Source organism: Papaver somniferum, unplaced genomic scaffold (genome assembly GCF_003573695.1).
Source record: "Papaver somniferum cultivar HN1 unplaced genomic scaffold, ASM357369v1 unplaced-scaffold_137, whole genome shotgun sequence".
Lineage (NCBI taxonomy): Eukaryota > Viridiplantae > Streptophyta > Magnoliopsida > Ranunculales > Papaveraceae > Papaver > Papaver somniferum.
The window spans coordinates 12720937-12727435 of record NW_020622934.1 but is presented as its reverse complement, the minus strand read 5'-3'; the positions used below and the strand labels follow the sequence as shown (position 1 = coordinate 12727435).

The window sequence follows — 6499 nt, the reverse complement described above, 5'->3', positions numbered from 1 at the left end:
AAACACGATGGCTAAAAGTTCCTTCTCGGTAGTTGTGTAGTTCATTTGGGCATCATTCAGAGTTTTTCTAGCATAATAAATCACATGAAGTAATTTGTTTTCTCATTGTCCTAAAACGACGCCTATAACATAATATGAAGAATCACACATAATCTCAAAGGGTAGGTTCCAGTTAGGTGCCTGGACTATCGGGGCAATAGTGAATAAAGTTTTAAGCTTCTCAAAAGCCTCTAAACAAGCATCATCAAAGACAAACTTAACATCTTTTGCAAGCAAATTGCAAAGAGGTCTAGAAATCAAGCTAAAATCCCTAATGAATCGACGGTAAAAACCTGCATGCCCTAGGAATGACCTAATATCTTTTACGGTTTTTGGGACCTGTAAAGTCTTAATAAGGTCAACTTTGGCTTTGTCTACCTCTATACCCTTTGAAGAGACGATGTTCCCTAACATAATTCCTGATTTAACCATGAAATGGTACTTTTTCCAATTAAGCACTAAATTTTTTTCCTTACACCTAGTCAACACTAATGTCAAATGATGCAAGAACTCATCGAAAGATGAACCAAACACTGAAAAATCATCCATAAAGACCTCTAAGAACCGTTCCACCATATCAGAAAATATGCTCATCATACAACGCTGAAAAGTTGTTGGGGCATTACATAGCCCGAAAGGCATGCGTCTATATGCAAAAGTACCAAAGGGACAAGTAAAAGTGGTTTTCTCTTGGTCTTCTGGGGAAATAACGATCTGATTATAACCGGAGTAGCCATCTAAGAAGCAATAGTGACTATATCCAGCTAATCGCTCTAGCATTTGGTCGATAAAAGGAAGGGGAAAGTGATCCTTCCTTGTGACCTTGTTCAGTTTCCTATAGTCAATACACACATGCCATCCCGTGGTCACTCGGGTTGGGATTAATTCATTATTATCATTCTGGACTACACTGATACCTGATTTCTTGGGGACAACCTGAACAGGGCTGACCCACTTACTGTCTGAAATTGGGTAAATAATACCCGCATCTAACAACTTAAGCACTTATTTTCGAACTACCTCTTTCATGTTAGGGTTCAGTCGACGTTGCATCTCCCTAGAAGGTTTGGAGTCTTCCTCTAAATGAATCTGATGCATACACACAGTAGGACTTATACCCTTAATGTCTGTTATAGTCCACCCTAAAGCTTCCTTATTGTCTTGAAGTACATTTACTAGCCTATTTTCCTGATGACTATCCAAATTGGAAGCTACAATCACAGGTAAAGTCTCAGATGGGCCTAAAAACACATACTTTAGAGTATCGGGTAGTGGTTTAAGGTCCAACTTTGGGGGCTCTTCTAAATAAGGAATTAGGGTAGTCTCAGAAACTGGTAACGGTTCGAACCTAGCTTTCCATCTATCAGTGTCTAACACAGGGGTAGAATCTAATATAGCATTCACATGTTCAATAGTGCTATCGTCGTCAAAATCTAAACCAAAATGGGATAGACAACTTTCTAATGGGTTTTCAGACAAGATGTTTGGTAAAGACTCCTGAACTAAGGCTCCTATCATGTTCACCTCCTCAACACATGTGTCATCTAGCTCATGAGGTTGCTTACTGACATTAAAAATGTTCATCTCCATAGTCATATTACCAAAAGATAAACTCATCACACCATTTCGACAGTTAATGATCGCATTAGACGTAGCTAAAAATGGGTGACCTAAAATAACAGGTATCTGGTTCTCTGGGTCAGGGATAGGTTGGGTATCTAGGACCACGAAATCCACTGGATAAATAAACTTGTCGACCTCAATAAGAACATCCTCGATAACACCTCGAGGGATTTTAACAGACCTATCAGCTAACTGTAGTGTTATCTGAGTAGGTTTCATTTCACCAAGTCCTATCTGTAAGTATACATGGAATGGCAGTAAGTTCACACTGGCTCCTAAGTCAAGTAAAGCTTTTTCTACCCGGAAGTTACCTATTGTGCAAGAAATGGTAGGAGAACCTGGGTCTTTGTACTTTGGAGTTGTGGTGTTCTGAATGATTGAACTTACGTGACTAGCTAAAAAGGCTTTCTTATGGACGCTAAGTTTTCGCTTTCGCGTACACATATCCTTAAGGAACTTGGCATAAGCAGGAATTGCCTAATTGCATCTAATAAGGGAAGGTTTATGGTAACTTGCTTAAAAACCTCCACTATGTCATTAAAGTTCGATTCCTTCTTTGTTGGTACTAATAGCTGGGGAAATGGGGCTCTAGGCCTAAAATCAGACCTTTCAGGAACCGAATTCACATCATCGGAAATTTTATCAGTCTCTTCAGCTACTGGTCCTGAGAGGTGAGATCCTGAGGGGTGAACTACAGTATGTTCAATATCGGGCATGGTTACCTTATTGTCTACAACTCTACCACTTCTAAGGGTTCTAACAGCATTCAATTGATTCGATGGTTTTGCACCTAATTCATAAACTCCTCTAGGGTTGAGTTGTCTTTGACTAGGAAACTTACCTTTTTCTCTCAAAGAATCACTTATCAGACCAACCTGGGTTTTTAACTCGGAAATATCCTGACTATTTTCTTGTCCTATCCTGTTACTAGCTTGTAGACTTTGTTCTACGGATAACTGGAATTTTGCAGTTTGCTGAGTTAACAAAGCGAGAGATTCCTCTAAACTTAGGATTTTCTTATCTGACTGATTCTGAAACTCAGTTAGTCCTGAAGGATTCTAAGTATAGCCAAAACCTGGGGGAGCATTAGAATTACTAAATTGACCTTGACTTTGGCTCATAGACCATGAAAGGTTCAGATGGTTTCTACAACCAGGATTATAGGTTTCTGAATATGGGTCAATCTTTTGACGGTTATCAAATCTAGTATTATTATAAAGAGCATTGGCCTGCTCTTCAATATTTTGGCCTTCCCAAAAAGGCTCCACTCTACCACTAGTCTGGCCCACTTCTAAGGCTTCTAACCTTTTTGCTATAGCAGCAATTTTGGCATCTGATTCATAGCCTCCTTCTACCCTATTAACGTTTCCTCTACTTAAAAGAATTGTTTTCTGGGGTTCCCTACTATTTTCCCATTGCTGGGTTTTTTCGGCGATTTCATTAAAAAATTCCATCGCCGCATCAACAGTTTGGTTTTCAAATCCACCAGTGCATAGAGACTCAACCATGGTCGTTGTGGAATAATCTAAACCCTCATAAAGGATCTGAACTAGCCTAACTTTTTCTAAACCATGATGAGGACACTAGGATAATAAATCATTGAACCTTTCCAAATAACTATATAAAGATTCTCCCTCTTATTGTGAAAATGTGCATATTTGCGTCCTAATAGACGATGTTTTGTGCCTAGGGAAAAACTTATTGAAAAAGGCAGATGTAAGTTGTTCATATGTCTCAATTGACTCGGAGTCCAAACTATACAGCCGCGACTTGGCCTTATCTTTAGGGGAAAATGGGAATAACCAAAGTTTCAAAGCATCATCATCTAAGCCTCTAATTCTTACAGTACTACAAATTTCCTCAAAATCCCTAACATGGTAATAAGGGTTTTCATTTTCTTTCCCTAAAAAGATTGGGAGCATCTGTAAGGTCCCAGGTTTCAGTTCATAGGGTGCCTCCATTTCAGCTAACTTAATACACGAAGGACGGGTAGTCCTAGTTGGATTCAACAAAGCTTTCAAAGTTGCCATTTCTGGCACTATCGGATCAACAGGGATTCTCTCCTCAGTCAAAGGGCGTTGAATAACAGACTCTTCAAAAGTCGGACTTTCTATATTAAGGTAATCGAGACGCTTCAAACTACTAGGTTTCTCTTTAACAAATCTACTTAGTCATCTCTTTTACGTTTAGGCATACAATAGAATTTTCTAAATTGGAAGGGTAAGCAAACACAGATCAAGGCTGACTCAACCAAATCAAACATATTGATTTCTAGCAAACAAAAAGCATGATATCTCCACTTAGATTGTTTCTAGACCAGCTTCTAATCCTTCGAACGGGAATTCGTTACAATTTAAGCAAACCCCTCTGGAATCAATTCGAGTTAACGTAAGTTGAATAAAGGCGAGGGAAGCTCGGTGGAGCTTTGTTACCCAAGGCCTCACCGGTATTACAAGGTGGCGCAGTCACGCATTCAACTTACAGAAACCGTCAAGAACTTCGAAGTATGCTTAAAAGAGTAACCAATATTTTTCGAATGACTTTCCTGTTAAGCTCGTTACCCTATTGGTCTCGTTCTAGTCAAAATTTTAGGCTTAGGTTCGCGTAGGTTACGTGTTCCTAAAGCGGGCAAGAAGAGAACGGTGATGAAATCCGAACCCTTATCTTGTATGGCCAGGCCTTGCCCTTTACTAGAAAAATAAATATCCGTATTCAGTCCTCAACATATATGCATACGAAGGAGTCCAGTAACTCGCTGACAGGGGATTCGCGAGTGTTTAGAATATTACCTCCCGTTCCAGACGGGGGATGAATCGGTTGTACTCGAATCGGGCCACTGACTCCAATGTCTAGTGTACGAACCCAAGGTGCAGAGACAATATCGTAATTGTCCTCCTTCTCTGCAAACAATTTATATTTAAAGTACCCTGCCGTAGGGTAATAAAAAAAATAATGTCCCAAAGTCCAAAAGTCCAAAAATCCAAAAAAATAAAGAAAAATTACAAAAATAATAAACTCTAATACAGTTTTTTTTTTTTAAATAAAATAAACAAACCCTAAACTAAAATTGTCTAAAATAAAATTGTCTTCTTTTCTGTTCTTTTTTCTTTAATCTTTAGCTCCAAGTCTTTATGAAATCGCCAAACTCTTTGGCTCAATTTTCTTTATGATCCAGAACCTGTGGACACAAAATAAATACCCAAAAACATAACAAAGGACAACAATAATAAAAAAATAAAATAAATCTAAAACCCTAAAAGGAAGTCCGCGTCGGCGGCGCCAAAAATTGATGTGATTTGTAGATAGTGGTAAAAGTGGTTCGATTCTCAGACTTGTGAAGGATATTAATTAGATTTAAATTCTAATATTAAAATAGAAAACTCACTAAATTTTTTTATCAAACTCAATCAAAGATGATATCAGTATTAAAAGAAACAATGAGGCTAAGATTCCACTATTTTCCAAGTTCAAAGCGATTAAACCAATAATTATATTTATGCAATTTTCTCGTTTAATTTGATTCTAAAATACTGCAACAAGTAGATTTTCAAAAGTAGTAATTGTAAATACCAAGTATGAAGCATCAAAAGTCTTAAAACTAAGCATACTCCATCAAAATAGATCACAATCACTCAAATAAAAATCATATTCAATAATAGTTCAAGGCAAATAATCATATAATTATTGCAAATAAAAAGATAAAATAGAATATACCACTTTTTGTTGGAAAAATAGCTTCCTCTATCGCCTCAGCAATGGGGTTTAGCTCCTCATATTAATCATGATCTCAAAATATGTCTTTGTTGCTCAAAAGATGATTAAAAGAGTGAAAAGTAATAACACAGACTGTTTGCAACAGTGTATTGGTGTTGCAAAACAGCTGTTACAATGGAACTGTTACAGAAAACTGTTGTAAGTACTGTTGCATTGTCGCTGATTTTCAGACCCTGGAATACGACTGTCCTGCACGGCTTAATGTTCTTCAGCTGTTAAACAACGACATTGTTCTGCGACTGTTTCTCGTGCGTCAATGTTCTTCGCGTTCTTCCTCTTCAGCAGCAGCAGCACCATAAATAGAGTTTGGTAAAGCTATGATTTCTTCTTCTCTGGATCTCCTTAGGTTCCCAAACTCTCGACACCTCTTCTATATGACCCAAGACATCTATTTATATCAAAAATGCCGATTAAATCTCTCCCAAATCTTCCAAAATCTCTTTCCTTCTCTTCACGGCCAAGTTGCGGCAATTTCTTGTTTTAGCATTTCTACATGTTTCTGAGCTTTCCTTTTTATTTTAAACTCTTCCTTAGATAGATACAAATCTTTGGGAAAGTTTACAGCACTTTAATCTCTCTAAAATTCCCTAAAAAGGTCACACACGCGACTTTCCATATTTTCTGTTGTGATAAAAATCCGTCAATTGAGCCCAGTCTAATCGATTTAAACACCCATATTAGATTCCTAGACGCATAAGGAGTCTATCCTATGAAAATCAGAGGTTTAATCGACCTCAAACTCCTCCAAATCACGATTACCAAAATCTGTTCTTCACTGCACTTATTTTCCCGCCAAAACCTGGTTTTTGAAATGTTGAAGATGGTTTCCCCTTATCCAGGGTAGGGGTGCGATTAGCAACTGCCTATAAATGGGATGCCCCTTAGTAATTAGGTTACCCCTTATCCAAAGTGAGAGTCTGAATAGCAAATGTCCTCCGGGTGCTTTCCTACAACTTTTCGAGCCAATTTTTTTTCCAAAAATGTTTATTGGCCAAAAATACCTACAAATAAATAAAACACCATAATAAGTACAAAAATGAGCCCTAAAAATATATAGAATCGA

General features: G+C 37.7%; 1 pseudogene; it reads left to right on the top strand.

Annotated features, from left to right (window-relative positions):
• The first annotated feature begins 3228 nt into the window (after window positions 1-3228).
• Window positions 3229-3328, top strand: LOC113335080 (annotated as a pseudogene).
• The last annotated feature ends 3171 nt before the right edge of the window (window positions 3329-6499 follow it).